Source organism: Tupaia chinensis, unplaced genomic scaffold, assembly GCF_000334495.1.
Source record: "Tupaia chinensis unplaced genomic scaffold, TupChi_1.0 Scaffold000088_1, whole genome shotgun sequence".
NCBI lineage: Eukaryota > Metazoa > Chordata > Mammalia > Scandentia > Tupaiidae > Tupaia > Tupaia belangeri.
The window spans coordinates 1,699,173-1,715,420 of NW_006159550.1; the positions used below are offsets into that span (position 1 = coordinate 1,699,173).

Sequence of the window (16,248 nt, forward strand, 5' to 3'; positions counted from 1 at the left end):
TCTATGTCCCGCTCGGTCGGTCTGGCGAGCCCACACGCCCTATAGCAAAAAAAAAAAAAAAAGATCTAGACCCAAGAATACATAAGACCCCAGACAGAATCAACCCCAGAAGATCTTCTCCAAGGCGCAGTATAGCCAGATTGACCAAAACCACATACAAAGACAAGATAGTCAGACTGACAAGAGCGAAACGATAAGTTACCTACAAAAGATATCCTATCAGGCTAACAGCGGACCTCTCATCAGAAACAATGTGAGCAAGGAAAGAAGAGGAAAATGTATTCAAAGTGTTGAGTGAAAAACAATTTCAACCAAGAACACTGTACCTGGCAAGATTATCCTTCATATGGGAAGAGAAGACAAGAACATTCTCAGATAAACATTTACCGACACCAGACCAGTTCTCCAAGAAGTTCTTAAGAAAGTGTTATATCAGGAAAACTAAAGTCAGACACACAGAAATAAGAGTTAAAAAACATCTAATAAAAGGGACAGCTTAATGGTAGGGACAAGTACAGAGTAGAATATTATCTTCCAGAATTTAGACGGAAAAGCTTGGACTACAACAGACATTAGATTAAGTACATGAAACTGAGTTGATGAAATAGAATTTTATGACTTTTTACCAAAACAATACTGATCTTTTTCTATGCTTTGTAGTTCAGAGATAAGGATTTTTGTCTTCTCTTGAATTGTCATAGATCCAGGTAACTACTATTTGAACAGAATTCTAACCTGCTTCCTGGCTTTAAGTCTTAAGTGAAGATCTATTAACACTTTTTTATTTTGATTTATTAAAGCTAAAACTGCCTTTCTTGAAATTAAAAAAAATTATTTAAAAAAAATGGCCAGAAGTCGAAGCTAGTCGGAAGTGTCCTGCAATTTTATAGCCAGCTATGGTGCTTTCAGCTGGTATAGAGCTAGCAGCAATGGAGAGAATGGTGAGGCACCAGGGTATTGGGGGAAGGGAAGAATCAGCAGATCTCGGTGACTGACTCACTCAGAAACATGGAGGAGAAAAGCTTGTCAGATGTGAGAATGTGGAGATCTCCAAAAGCTGTTTTTTGTTTTTATTTTCACTGCAAAATGGCTTACAATTTTTTTTAGCATTTTTACAAATGGAGATAGCACCCTGCCTGGCATGACAGGGACGCAATGAATGATAGTTATAAGTTTAAAGAAACAAACCAACAGTGAGTAAGAATATATACAATGATGCTAATTCACATTTGTGTGTGTTCGAGTGTGTGTGTGTGTGATGTATACCAAGAAGAAATAGCACAGAAGACTCAGTATTAAAGCTGTAGAAGATTTATTTCAACAATACTGAAGTAATCTCTTGGCTATCTAGAAGAAGCTACTTTCCAGAAAAGCACCATGTTTGGCCAAACCCCAAATGCTGAGATTGAGGAAGAAAAGAAAATAGGAAGTTAGAATAAAAATAATATAGGAGCTACGGGGGTCTCTATAAATTCTGGAATCATACATGAATATACATAATTCTATCAAAAACATATTTAATTTGTGAAAACAAATGTTTAATTTGTAAAATTAAACACATAAACCTATCTGTTTTCATAAAAACACATTTTTAAAATATGTTAAATGAAAGTTGTAAGATACTTTTACTCTTAAATAAAACAGGCTATGTCTGTGTTTAAATGTTCAAATAGACAATCTTCTAAAATCATCTCTTCATTTTTAGAAAAGCCAATGGCATTGATATCGAAGTCAACTGGGGAAAATTCTTTTCCATAGTTTTCAATTATTTAGCCTGTACCTCATTTATGTTTTCAACTAGCTTTGACTGCTTGAAATCTAAAGTGTTTTAAACTTGGATTTACCCTTGTTTCATTTCTCCTTGTCTTAAAAAGACAGTTATGTACAAAGTGAGTTCTGTCTCTCAAGTCTGTCTAAAGCTTGTCTTCATATTCAGGCACCCACTTTGCTGGGTTTCATCTCAGCATGTACTAGGAGGGCAAAGCCTTCCCTACCTTCTTTTTCCTTCTCTAACCCCTCCATCTGCCATGGTCTACTGTGGTGAGGGTTCCTGTGGATTAAGGGGACAGGACTACATCATTTATACAGAGCATGCAACTACTGAACTGCTAAACCATGGAAGGAAGGCCAAGAACTACTGATTTCCATAGTACAGCTTCCAGACAAATGCCTGAGCCCTTCCTTACACATGGTCTTCATGCGACACAGGAAGTATCTCTAGGACAAAAACTCTGACAATTGTAGCAGATTCTAGCACTGCTGCTGAGTGAGCAGGCTTCTTGGATTTATCATCCAGGATTTATAAACCTTGTTTTCTTAATATTTTGCTTCATTCCCCCTTTAAAAATGAGTTATAAGAGTATAAAATACAACCAGCTGTTTGGAATGTAATAATATGATGTATTATAATGTAATCCAAAATGCAGAGAGGTAAATTGTAGGTACTTTTCAAGATCTGAATCCTTCAGACTTTTCTTTCTCTGTCTCCAGTTTCTGTTTCTCTTCCAAACACTAACTCAGTTATTTCCCAGGCACAGACTAAGTTGTTCTCTTTCTCAGCTCCTGCTTACCTCTAAGGAAGCCTGTCTCTTAGTCCATGTATTTTGTTTCCCATCCAATCTACTCTTCGAAGCTTCTGGACATCTTTGGAAGCAAGGATTATTGTTTTTTTTTTTTTTTTTTTTTTTTTTTTCTGAACCAGAGACTTCTCCAATTGCTTCTATGAGTTGGGAGACCTGTTCTGGGACAATTTTAGTTTACGTTTGTTGTCCTGACTATGATCAGTCATATTCCTGCTTGGAGAATAAATGATGTTGTCACCTTATCTTTAAGGTTTCTGTTTTAGTCCATTGTGTTGCTGCAATGGAAACACCAGTGACTGGGTCGTTTATAAAAAAAAGAGACTTATTTGCTTCTAATGCTAGTGGCTGGAAAGTCCAAAGGCATGGTTAAGGGGCCAGCATCCAGCCAGCCTCTGGTGCTGCATTACAACATGGCAGAGAGAAGTAGGATGGAAGGAATGTGCATGCAAAGAGAGAGAACTACGGTCAACCAACTTGCTTTTATGAGAACCAACTCTTGCATGAACTATTAGGTTGTTGGAAAAGTCATGACATACTTTCCTGTGCAAAAATGTGTCATGACTTTTCTAATGACCTCAAAATTAATGAGAACTCCCTCCCTTGCTAGAGGTTAAATTAATTATTATCATTTAAAAAAAATTTTTTATAGGGCATATGCACTCACCAGAGAGAGAGAGAAAGTGAGGAAGTGAGAAAGTACCCCCCAAGAAGATGGTCACACTGCAATCCTTTCTCCATTCTCTTCCCAGGATTGTGGGCACACACTCACACATGTGGCCAGCATGTCCCTCAAGCTGCCGAGGCTGTGACTTGAACTGCATAGTCAGCCATATGAGACCCAGCCATCCCAACCACCACGTGTAAGTTTGCAAGGAGGGTGGATGGTCGCTGAAATCATATCAGTATTTATCTTGTCAGTTTTCAAATAGTAGTAGGGAAGAAAATGGTAGAAAGTATTTATTGAGATCTTATTTCCTGGCAGAATGAAACAATATATAATATCTCACGTGAAATTCTTTGGAGTCAATGTAATCTTTATTTTTCTAATGAGGAAGCAAAAGGACATCCAGACAGCTATTAGGAAAGATAATGAGTTGGACCCAAACTTTATGACTTTGTAGACTGTTTCTTCTACAGACTCCATTATCACCCTAGCTGACATGGACTCTAAAGCCTATCCTTTTCTTTGTGACATCGTATTATTTTTACTTCTGTTTTTCCTCTAACCACTGAACACAAGCATCATGGTGATCCTACCCTCCCATTAACTTCTGCTAATATGTGGTATACAGCACATAATGATGCATGTAGAGTGAAGTTTGCCTTCCTGAAAAGATCTAGAAAATGTGCCCAGGTAAATCCTAGTTGAAACAAGGCTGCCTACTGTCTTGAGCAGCTGCTCTGCTCTGCTCCGCTCTGTAGAACCAAAGGAAGCTTGTAGAGGGAATTTTGAAATGTGGTCCCCCAGAAATCTTGGTAGCAGTGATTTGCAATGGGGTAAACAAGGCCCTATAGCACGTGAGGCACCAAAGTGAACAGTGAGAAAGTGAATACTTCTCTCTAATGCTTCACTGTTAACCAGGAGTGAAGATGTCATGAGCTGATAGAACTGTAACTTGCATAATGGCCCAACACAGTGTCCAAAATGGAATAGGGCTCATGCAACGCTAATTGCCTGTCTTCTTTCCCCTCCAAATGGTCGCTAGTGCATTTTTTCATCTGATTCAAGAGATTGTGGGAAAAATAGGCAAATAGGAGTTGTGAAATTTACAAACAAAACTAGAAAAATACTTTTTCATTCAAAGAAAATAGTTCGTGGCCTCTTGCAGCAAGTATGTACCTCAAGAGCTTTATGTGGCCCCCAGAGCCCTGGAAGAATTGGGGCTACTCAGTATGGAGACAACTTCCCTGTGGAATACAGGAAGGGTGTGAGTAGGGGCTCACCAGGTGCTACATCCCATCAGGGGAGGCCCACAGGGACTGAGTAAAAACGGCCCTATTTGCTCTTACATTTGTTTTCATAACAACCGATGGCCAAGCTCTAGGTTGGATGATCATAGTCAGTCTGATCTCATTTTAGCACCTGGATATTGTCATTGTGTATCGGAGGAAGTAACAGACTATGAACCTAGAATGTGCCATCCAACCTAATTCAGGAGCTTGCATGAAAGCCATTTCCTTCACTGCAAGGTTGCACAAGGACTCAGGAGAAAGTACGGGTTTGTGCTGAATCCCTCTATCCCAGGGATGGAGTGGGCAGCTTAAGTGGTAGAGCAGAAATCAAGAACAGGGTAGAAGTTTGAAGCAGGAGAGGGGCAGCCAAAGTCATATGAAAGGAGGGGTGCTGTCATCAGAGCCTTCTCTAGTCCTGTCGGCTCATCTGCAATGACTTCATGCTTCTGGAAGCACCGAAGAAAGTTAGTCCTGAGAGGTGGAGAAAACTCCGTGTGCCAGAAATCCACTAAGGAGATTTATCCTGTTAAGAAAAAACTCTTTGATGAAAGTGCATTTAGAAGATAGGATGGGCCCAGGTATGTCTATTTGAAATAATAATACTTCATGAGGATGAAATGAGACAGCATGAGTCAAGTGCAGAGCAGTGCTGGGCCCTGTGGAGGGGTGATGCCAGTGTCCTATTCCTACTGGAGTCGACGCTGTCGGAATCATCAGCCTTAGCCACTGGTAAGTGTCCCCAGTGTGCTCAGTTTTCTTTCTGCCTTTGTTAATATGGAACCATCCCTCAAATGTATTACTGAGTGACAAAGCAGGTTACAGAATGATAACTCAATATGTAACATTGATTAAAAAGACACAGAGAAGTGGGACCAGCAGGTGGCATCATGGTTACATCACTGGATTCCCACATGGTGGACTGCAGTTCGAGTCCTGTTTACTACTAATACAGGAATAATTTCCCTTTCCTGTTTTCTTTTTCAATTAATTTAAACTATACAGAGTTTATCAATAATATCCTTGTTAAAAAATATTGTGCTTTTTTTTTTTTTCACTTTTGCTACAGGGCATGTATACTCACCAGGCAGACACAGGGTGAGAGAGAGAAAAAGTGAGAAATCACCTTCAAGGTGGGTGGCCACACCTCAATCCCTTCTCTTCTCAGGATTTTGGCATGTACGTGTGCCTGGCATGATTTTCAAGTTGGTGGGTCTGGGACTGGAACCACAGTCAGCCATGTGGAACATAGCCGCCTTAACCTTCATACCATCTGCTGACCATCTCCTTACAAATTTTTTAAACATTATAGATAAGACAGAAGCTATTATTATACTAAGTTTTATAACTTTCTCTTCTCTGGAGAAATAGTCACTGTTTTCAATTTGTGTTAGTTTTCCCTAAAATATAATCATAGGATACTCACAGGAATGTATTTATACTCTCACAAGTACACAAATAAAAAAATATATATATCAAAAGCTCTGTTCTCTGTCTCCCACTCTCTCTCGTCACACACACAGACACAAATATATATAGTACTGTTACTTCTCTATGTCTTGTTGTTGTTAGAGAGATTTTGCTATTGGGCAGGTGTGCTCACTGGAGAGATAGGGAGATAGAAAGAGAGAAATCACTCCCCAGGGGGGATGGCCATGCCACAATCCCTTTTCCTCTCAGGATTTTGGAGAGGAAATTTACAGCCTCAAAGTCCAGGACTCGAACTGTAGTAAAACATGTGGGAATCCTGCGATGTAACCATAACGCCATCTGCTGGTCCCAATTCTCTGTGTCTTTTTAATAAATGTTAAATATTGAGTTATCATTCTGTAACCTGCTTGGTCACTCAGTAATACATTTGAGGGATGCTTCCATATTAACAAAGATAGATTCACTTTATTCTTATAAACTGCTTTGGAACAGGCCACAGAATGGATACCATGTGAGTTAATTAGGCCTGTCACTGCTGAAGGGGATTTAGGCTGCTTCCTCTTTTTCGCAATGATAAGTCACACTGCTAATAAATATCTTTGTCTGCACGAAGGGGTGCTTCTACAGGGAACGTCTGTGTAACGCAGGAAGAATGAGCAGCTGAAAGGACGTATTTACATCATGTCTGATAAGCTGCAGCATACTTTGTAGTTCTAGATTATGACCCAGCATTGCCTAAGAATTCTACAGATCAAGAAGAAAAAGTGAGAAAGGACTGGGGGAAGAAAAGAAAGAAAAAGTGGGCATAAACAGGCAATTCAGAGGATGGGAAATGAAAAACGGTTGCTACGTATATAGGAAAATTATCTGCCTTTCTGGCAATCAGGGAAATGCAAATAGTAAGAGAGTATCTTTCATACACGAATTTGACAGACATTAAAGTATGTGACGATATTGGATGTGAGCCCAAGGTATTAGGAAGCAAGTTTTCTTAGGTCTGTTGGTGGGGGAACAATTCAATAATGCCCTCTGTTTAGAAACAGGATTCATTTTAAGCAGTCTTACAAAAAACTCCCTGCCACCACTGCCAGCTCTCCTGGCCACAGAACCCTGGCTTCTGTCTTTGTGTCCTTCCCAGTCCTGGGGCCTCGCAGTGTGGAATAGTGTGTGTGGGGTTAGGGAACCTGTGTCAGCCTGGAGGCAAATACCAAATTCCTGAACATCTAGTGACTGTTTTCCTCCCCATCCCAGGCTCTCTGGCTGCCCAGCTAATCACCCCTCATTCCTTCCTTACAGGGTAGAACTTTTCTCCAGATTCCTTCAGAATCCCAATGCAATTTGGTTTCTGCCACCTTTCGTGCGACTCCTACACCAACATGTTCAGGGCAGACTGCCTGAGTTCTAGTCCTGCCATGTTGTTTTCAGTATGTTGTCTAACTTGTCTCGGTTTCCCTGAGTGCCTGCCTTGCAGGGTAGCGGCATGTCATTGAAACGTTAGGCGTTAGTGTGGCATGAGTAAGAGCTCAGTATTCCAACTGCATTACCTGTCTGCAGCCCCCCTGTGGACAAGACTTCAGTTATTCCCTGGGAAACTCCTAGCACTCCTCCAGTAAAACAAGAAGCCCTGAGATCTGGGGGCAGAGCTGAGAACAAATGGAGGGGCTGTAGGTGCATTTCCACCCAGGCTCAGCACCCTTGGCTACTTTCTTCCATGAATTTACAGCTTTCTTTGTATCATTATGTCTTATTTTGTGTACGTGCTGAATGAAAACACACACAGTAGGACCAGCGAATCACATGTGAGGCACTTCAGGCATGTGATGTATGTGTCGAATGCTCAGTGAGTGAATACTTGGAGGTGGCAGGAGTGGGAGATGTGGATGTGAAACTCGTTAAGAGGAAGAACTGGCTGTATGCAGAGCATTTGGACACGCAGTGGGAGAAGGAGGAAAAGTGAGAAATGACAGGTGACAAAGCCATGCTTCAAAGTTCAGTGATTGACAGTAAGTGGAGGAGGGAACACATATTTGCTGAACATCTGCTGGGTGGCAGGAGCTTACCAGACAGATCTCTGTGTGGAAAGTTTGACCGTCACAACCCTCCCGAGGTCATAACTGGTACTTACTGCACTTGTTTGTGTTCTTCTGTTTTCAGTGAAGGAGGAAGTGATTCAAACTGATCTCTGACTGATTCTTAGCATCTCAGCACATGTACTTTTCTAAGTGTCTCATTTCGAAATCCTTCTAGTGAACTCTGGATGGGGACCGTAGATTGCAAGTGCAGCAGAAAAGTCAAACAAAGAGTTAAGCTGATTCTCAGGCCACACAGGGAGAATGCACCTGTGTGCCCCAATGATTGGTAAATGTTGATTTACTTGGAGGGCAGAATTGTTTGCAGTTACTGATGGGAGAGGAGTGTGGGCAGTTAGAAGGGAGACGCAGGACCAGCAGTTAGCGTAATGGCTATGTCGCTGGACTCCCATGTACCGACCACAGTTCGAGTCCCGGACCTGGTGGCTTAAACTCACGCTGGGCCTGCATGTGCATGCATGTCCAGCTCCCAAGAGGAGAATGGAGGAGAAGGGATGGGGCATGGCCATCCCCCCGGGGGGTGATTCTGTCTCTCTGCCTTCTGTCTCTCTGTCTCTCTCTTTCTGGCGAGCGCACGCGCCCTATAGCAAAAACCTCTCCAAAAAAAAAAAAAAAAAGAAGAAGAAGAAGGGAGATGCCATGAGGGGTAGGAAGTTTCTGAAGGAAGTTTCCTAAAAAATCTACGAGGAAGGCCAGCGCCAAGGCATAGCAGTACCACAATACTCTGCTGGCTGAGATTGAGGTGGATCTGGAAGGAAGGCCAGTTAAGGGTGCTTGTCTCTCTCTCTCTCTCTCTCTTTGTCTCTCTGTTTCTCTCTGTCTGTCTCTCTCTCTCTGAAAAAAATGAATGCACAAAATTAAAACAAAACAAAAACAAGGAAATCTGCAAGAGAAAGAGGGGACAGGCAAAGTGCCAGAAGCAATTGCAACAAGTCGAAAGCAGAGCCCCCAAAAGGGCCCAGACAGTGAAGGGTGCAGTGGAAGAGAAAATGGAGAGAACCAGCAGCCATCTCTGAACAGGTCATCTTCCCACTAACTGTACCCATAATGAAGATAGCTCAAACTTGACGTTCACTTAGTAACAACAGGGTGGCTAGAGGATTTTAGAAACACAATTGCCTTGACAGAGGTGTTATTTCAATAGATTTATTCCATCATTTTCCAAAAATAACATTGCAGTGCACTGCTATGAAGTGGAGTTTTCCAGAAGACCCTGCTTCTCGGTAGGCCAGTGCTTATTGGTGCTGTGGCAGTCAAACAATGGAACCTTTTACTGGCTTTATCTGAAGAACAAATTGTGGCTAACATCACATGGAAAGATTCTGGGAGTCAGCTGGTGGCATGGTGGCAAAGGCATTGGACTCCCACGCCGTTGATCACTATTCGAGTCCCAGACCCAGTGGCTTGAAAGTCACACCGGGTACGTGTGTTCATGACCAAATCCTGAGAGGAGACTGGAGGAGAAGTGTGGCCATCCCCCAGAGGGGTGGTTTCTCCCTTTCGCTCTCCATGTCTCTTCAGTGAGAGAAAGTGCCCTATGGAAAAAACCTAAAAGAGTTTAAACAAAAGATTCTGCCAACATGAACAGTGCCTTCATTTCCTCCTCCATGCGGTTGCAGCACCCTTAACTGGCCTTCCTACCAGATCCACCCCAGTCTCAGCCGGCAGAGCATCGTGGTACTGCTATGCCTCGGCGCTGGCCTCCCTCGTAGAATTCTTAGGAAACTTCCTTTCATTAACTTCTAAATTGTCATTCTTTGCTCTTTCTGTGAAAACTCTACATAGTCACCTTCCAATGTCCACATTGCTGGGAATTATTAGGGGGACCAAAGTTCCCAGGACAACGTGTCACGCTTTATGTAAACAAGACCTCGTTTCTATTATGTTCCTCTTAACCACGAGCAATTAAGCTGGAAACACAAATGTGAATTTTATTTGTGATGACTTTGCATGTCCTCTGACATGAACCTCATTCTCTTTGGGATCAGCAGAACCCTGACGGGCATGTAGATAGTTCTGCTGTACCCCGGTGTTCTTGCATGAATAATTCATGTATTAGCTTGATAAAATGGGAAGTCAGCTTGTGGGGGCCGGAATCTTCATTCCCGAATTAACATCCTTGTCTAAAGTGAAACTCTAGCTGGCATTTCTAGTTTGAGAACCGATATCTGCTCTTCTTCATGCCGGGTCTTCTTTGAGGCTTACTGCTGTCAGCTAGGGTGAAAAGGGGCTTAAGGAGAGGGAAAGACTTTTTCTCCACCTGTAGCCCAAAGATGCCTGCTAGAGTCCTGTGACCTGGTACCACAGAGATGTGGGAGAAGAACAAGGAGAATGTCAAGTAAAAAAAAAAAAGGAACACTCCAGATATTTTCCTGTTTAAGTACTTGTTGGTGTATATAGATGTTGTTATAATAACTTGGAAGTTACTAGAACTAAAATGCCATCAGAAAAAAAAAAGAGATCGAATGGTTAAGAGACTATGTAAATATATATATATATTTTTTTTTTTTGGAGAGATTTTCACTATAGGGCACATGCGCTCGCCAGACAGACAGAGAGAGACATAGACACAGAAAGCGAGAAATCACCCCCCAGGGGGGATGGTCATGCCACAATCCCTCCTCCTCCATTCCCCTCTCAGGATCTTGGGCTCACACACACATGCACCTGGCGTGAGTTTTAAGCCACTGGGTCCAGGACGTGAACCGCGGTCAACTACGTGGGAGTCCAGTGACATAGCCATTACGCTAACTGCTGGTTCCCGAGAGACTATGTAAATATTTTAAAAAGAAAGATATCACTTCATCCTTATCTTCCTTATGTCTTTACCTGACTCATGAAATTACTATGAATAAGGGACCAGCAGTTAGCGTAATGGCTATGTCACTGGACTCCCATGTAGTTGACTGCGGTTCAAGTCCTGGACCCAGTGGCTTAAAACTCACTCCAGGCATGTGTGCGTGCGTGCCCAAGATCCCGAGAGGAGAATGGAGGAGAAGGGATTGCGGTGTGACCATCCCCACTGGGGGGTGATTTCTCACTTTCTGTCTCTCTGTCTCTGTCTGTCTGGCAAGTGCACACACCCTAGAGCAAAAATCCTCTCCAAAAAAAAAAAAAGAAAGAAATTACTATGAATAACAAGAAATATAAGTCACTATATACTATATGTGGAATGCTAAAAACTGGAATTCACAGGAACAGCACGAGAACGGTGACCAGAAATCAGCGGCAGGTACAGGAGAAACAGGGAGATGCTGGTCGGAGGATGCCAGCGAGCAGTACGAGGAGTTTGTTCTGGAGCTCAGGTGTGCCGTGGCTGTCGTGAATATTAATGTATTGTACACCCGAACTGTGTAAGACAGAGATGGCTACGCACACGAAAGATACCCGTGAGGTGATGGGTGTGCTAATTAGCTTGACTGTGGAAATCTTCATGTATACACTGACAAAACGTCTTGCCAGCCACAGTCGCATACACTTGTGGGTGCTGCTGTTCGGCACGATGGGGTCTTAGGAGAGGCCCAGCTTTGAGTCCTGGTCTACACTGAAAGCTGAGCATGGAGGCACAAGCCTATAGTCCCAGCTGCTACAGGAAGGCAGTAATATAATGAAGCCCTATTAAAAAAAATCACATTGTATACCTTGAATATGTACAATTTTTGTGAAAATTATGCCTCGTCAGATCTGGGAATAAAAGAAGTTGGGGCCAGCAGGCAGCATGCAGATGAAGGTTCTGAGCCCACATGGCTGACTGTGTAGTTCGAGTTCTAGACCTGGCGACTTGAAAATCACTCTGAGTGCATGTGCCTGCATGCCCAAAAATCCCATGAGGAGAATAGAGGAGAAGGGATTGTGGCGTGGCCATCCCTATGGTGGATGATTTCTCTCTCTCTCTCTCTCCCTCTGGTAAATGCATGCACCGTATGGCAAAACTGAAAGAAAAAAAACGTTCAAAAAAAGAGAAAGAGGGGACTGACAGTTGCATAGTGGTTACGGCACTGGACTCCCACATGGCTAACCACATTTTAAGTCCTGAACCCAGCAGCTTGAAAATCATGCCAGGTGTGTGTATCTGTACATCTCCCCCCAAAAAACATCTCAGGAGGAGAATGGTGGAGTGTCCATACCCCTCAGGGGAGTGATTTCTCATTGGCTAGCACATGTGCCCTATGGGAAAAACCTTTTAAAAAAAAGAAAAGGAAAGGAAACATCCCAGAGGGGATGATGAGCTTGACCAACAAGGAATGAATCAATTATTGAAAAACACAGTCAGTGTCCACCAGAGAAGTGAGTGGGGAGATGGAATAGGAACCAAAAGACTTCAGATTCGCATGTCCCATTGCCAAGACTGTTCCCCATGTGGCATAGATGTTGGGTATTGTAACCAACGGAGTTCAAGGATTGATGTGCCTTTGGCAAGTCCAACCCTGTGATGCCATGGATTGCCTGATGCTTTCAGATATTCCATTCAAATGATTGTTTTTTGTTTGGTTGTTTGGTTGGTTGGTTGGTTTCACGTTCACCCAAAACATCTCTCTGATTGTACCCTTCCTCCCTGGAACAATTACCTGTGGAGTCCCTCTGCACTGACTTCGCAGATTTTGAACACCAAAATATTGTAGTCCTTGGCACTGTAAATTAATCTGTCAATACATTTTGCATATTGTAAGATAAATAAATATGCATGTGACATCATACATAACTCTTCCTGTGACGGTCACTTCCATGCAAATGATATGTTGGCACTCTGGTTCATGTGTCTGTTTTGTCATTTTGTGAAAGGTGACTTTGTCTTTGGGGCCAGTATTTGGTGTAATGGCTATGTCACTGGACTCCCATGTAGTCAATTGTGGTTCGAGTCCCGGACCCGGTGGCTTAAACTTGCTCAGGGTGCATGTACGTGTGCGCCCAAGATCCCGAGAGGAGAATGGAGGGCAGGGGATTAGGAGTGGCCATCCTCCCCCAGGGGGTGATTTCTTGCTTTCTGTTTCTGTCTTTCTGGCGAGAGGCGAGAGCACATGCCCTATAGCAAAAATCCTCTAAAAAAAAAAGAGACTTCGCCCAACAGAAGCAGCTACATCATCCGGGAGTTTAAAAATCAGTTGTCTTTGCCTGTAAAGTTTGATCTACTCTTAGAATCATGAAAAATTGCTCACAAAAACAAGTGCCTCCATGCTAGATTTCTTAGGAGACAATCTGCTGATTCTCCAGCTCTGAAAACAGAGTTAAACTGTGCCCACAGGAGTGCTAAAACATTGTGTCTTCTAATTCACTTCAAGGACTGGCACCTAAGTGTTGGACAACACCTGACTGCTGTCCCTAGCCCTGGCAGAACACTGTCCATTTTCCTATAACCTTGGACCTAACCATGCATGTGGATAGCTATGTCTAAGGAGCACCCCATGTCCCAAACACCGTGCAAAGGTCTTCAGTACATCATTTCATATCATCTTCGCAACAAGTATGAGAGAAGGTCCTGTCGTTGCCCCGTGGCACAAATGAGGAAACCAGGACCCAGAAAAGTGAGGCTGTTCCCTGAGTCACGCAGAGGAGCTGCCAGGAACTGAGCACCCCAGGCTGCCTTTCTCCAGAACCATGTGCTTGCTGACTCCCTTGTTCCAGTGATTTGTTCCTTTCCTTTCTTTTGTTTAATATCTTTGGTTACAGAATGGAACTGGTAAAGTTGGTGGCTTGTGGTCCTCCTATTGACTAAACCACTCCACTCTGGAAAGAGGGATCTCTGCTCCCTCGTGATTGAGCGTGACCACTGAGTTGAGTCTAGCCAGTCATGGGGAGGAGGGTGTCTATACACATCTGTGAAATGAAATGTTGCTACCCTGATTGGTATGCACATCACGTGTGGGGAAGGGCATACTTCATACCAGGCCCACGCTTCTGTCACTTAGATCTCAGTGCTGACTGGTAATCTCCTTGCCATCGGGAGTTGACCTCTATTTTGATCATGGGCGTGTTCTCTAACAGAATTTCTGATTTTGCTAATCTTTCTCTTTATAGATGTTAAGTATTTATCATCACTTAAAATTCTCCTAGCTCAGAGCTAGGAGGTGGCATAGTGATTAAGGTGCTGGACTCTTGTATGACTGAGCATGATTTGAACTCTGGACCTGGCAGTTTGAAAATCATGCCAGGCGCATGTGCGTATATGCCCAGAATCCTGAGAAGAGAATGGAGGGGAAGGGATGATGGGTGGCCATCCCCCTAGAGATGACTTCTCACTTTTCCTCTCTTGTTTCTCTCTTTCTCTGCCCTAGGGAAAACACAAAAACAAAAACCTCCCCCGTCTTTCTGCCCCTATCAACACTACTATCATCTTTATAAGCCCTCAAATCTTGCTACATTCTTTCTATAGATCCATGCTGGCCTGGGTGTCTACATTTATACTGCATTGTTCACATAAAACACAGGATCTGTTTTGTGCATTTTCAAATTAATAATGGTCATGATGATTTTCAAGAATCATGTTGCTATGCCACAACTCAAAGATAAACAACTCTTGGGTGTAGATGACTAAAGCCGGGCAGCCAACCCCTTTTCAGAGACAAAAATCCCATAGTTGAAGGGACCACTAAGAAGAGCCATTTTGTGATTAAGGCGCTGGACTCCCATAAGGCCAACTGCAGTTCAAGCCCTGGACCTGGCGGCTTTCTCGCTCTCTTTCCCATGAGCACATGTGCCCTAGAGCAAATTCATAATAATAATAAATAATTAAAGAAAAAAAGAGTCTATTTTACAGATAAGAAAACAGGCCCATGCAAACCATTTGATTTTTCCCCTCATTAGACAGTTGATAGTTGACTATAGAGAAAGTGGTCCATACATATTTACCGAATGAATAAACAAATGAAAACTGGATGATGAATACATGGTTGATTTTTGCCTCCATTTATTTCATTTAAAGTTATAAACCAGATAACTCTCTTCTTTCTCATAACTCTCCATTGACTTTCCATTATTTTTGGTATAAGAGAGAAATACTTTGACTCAGTCATAGCAGCAGACAGAAAGTAATATCACTTAGAAGACTGGAAACCACATAGGCAGCATGGTTTAGTTCCTAGGCTGACCCAAACACGCTGGGCACTTATAATCCTAGTAGATTAGGCTGGGGCAGGAGGATCTTGGCACAGGGAGAAGTACCCGTTTTGGGGCCAGCAGGTGGTGTAGTGATTAGAGAGCTGGAATCCCACATGACCGACCATGTTTCAAACTTCTGATCCGGCAGCTAGAAACTCATGCCAGGCATGTGTGCGTGCATGCCCCAAATCACAAGAGATTGTGGCATGGCCATCCCCAAGGGAGGGAGGGAGTGATTTCCCACTTTCTGTCTCTCTGTCTTTCCAGTGAGCACACATTCCCTGAAGCAAAAATCTCTCAAAAACAAACAAAAATCCCTGTCTTTGTTTCACTCTCATTCTCTCTCCTCCCCCCTCTCTCATAAAGGAGACACACAAAACAGAAACACTTTCTCTTCTTTTTAAAGAATTACTTATTTAACTTTATTTGTTATTATTATTTTAAAATCTGCTATAAGGCATGTGAGAGAGAAAGTAAGAAGCAAGGGGCCAGGTCTAGGACTCAAACTGCAGTTGACCATGTGGGAGTCCAACATCTTAACCTCCACTCCACTGCTGTCACCAACACTTTAATCCTAAGAGCTTTGTGATCTCTGGCTGCCCTGCAGACTCAGTTTCATACCCTTGCCTTTCTCATTAATTTCAGCAGAACTCTACTGACTTCTTGTTTTTTAGTTAATGCCGAGCACATTCTTGTTTCTGTGTGGTCACTTATGTTAGTCTGTCTGCCTGGTCTTCCTTCAGAGCTTCATGAGACTCATTACTTGGCCCCAGTAGGTCTTTGTTCAACACCAGCCCTTCAGACAGGCATCGTTTTTTTCTGGCTTCTCTGCTCAAACCAAAGCTTCATGGTATGGCTCACTCCTAGTTGCATCTTCAGCCTGCACATCTACTTAGCACGTGGAGCCAGTCACTGCTCAATGATATTTGTCGCATACATTAATGAGACCATATTGCCTCCACCATAAAACTTTATATGCTCTTCTGAGACAATGACTAAATCAACTTTTTGAAAAATATAAAGCATTAGTGCAAAAAGGAGTTCACCAGGTATCAAACATACACATGTGACCACCCACAACTAGTAGCTTCTTAGGGAAA

At 42.8% G+C, this 16,248-nt stretch overlaps 1 long non-coding RNA gene across 1 annotated transcript in view; it reads left to right on the top strand.

The window, feature by feature from the left end:
- The window catches only part of LOC102479512 (uncharacterized), a 135,690-nt gene that overhangs the window by 42,725 nt on the left and 76,717 nt on the right, over positions 1 to 16,248 (top strand). The gene's annotated exons all lie outside the window — the stretch shown is intronic.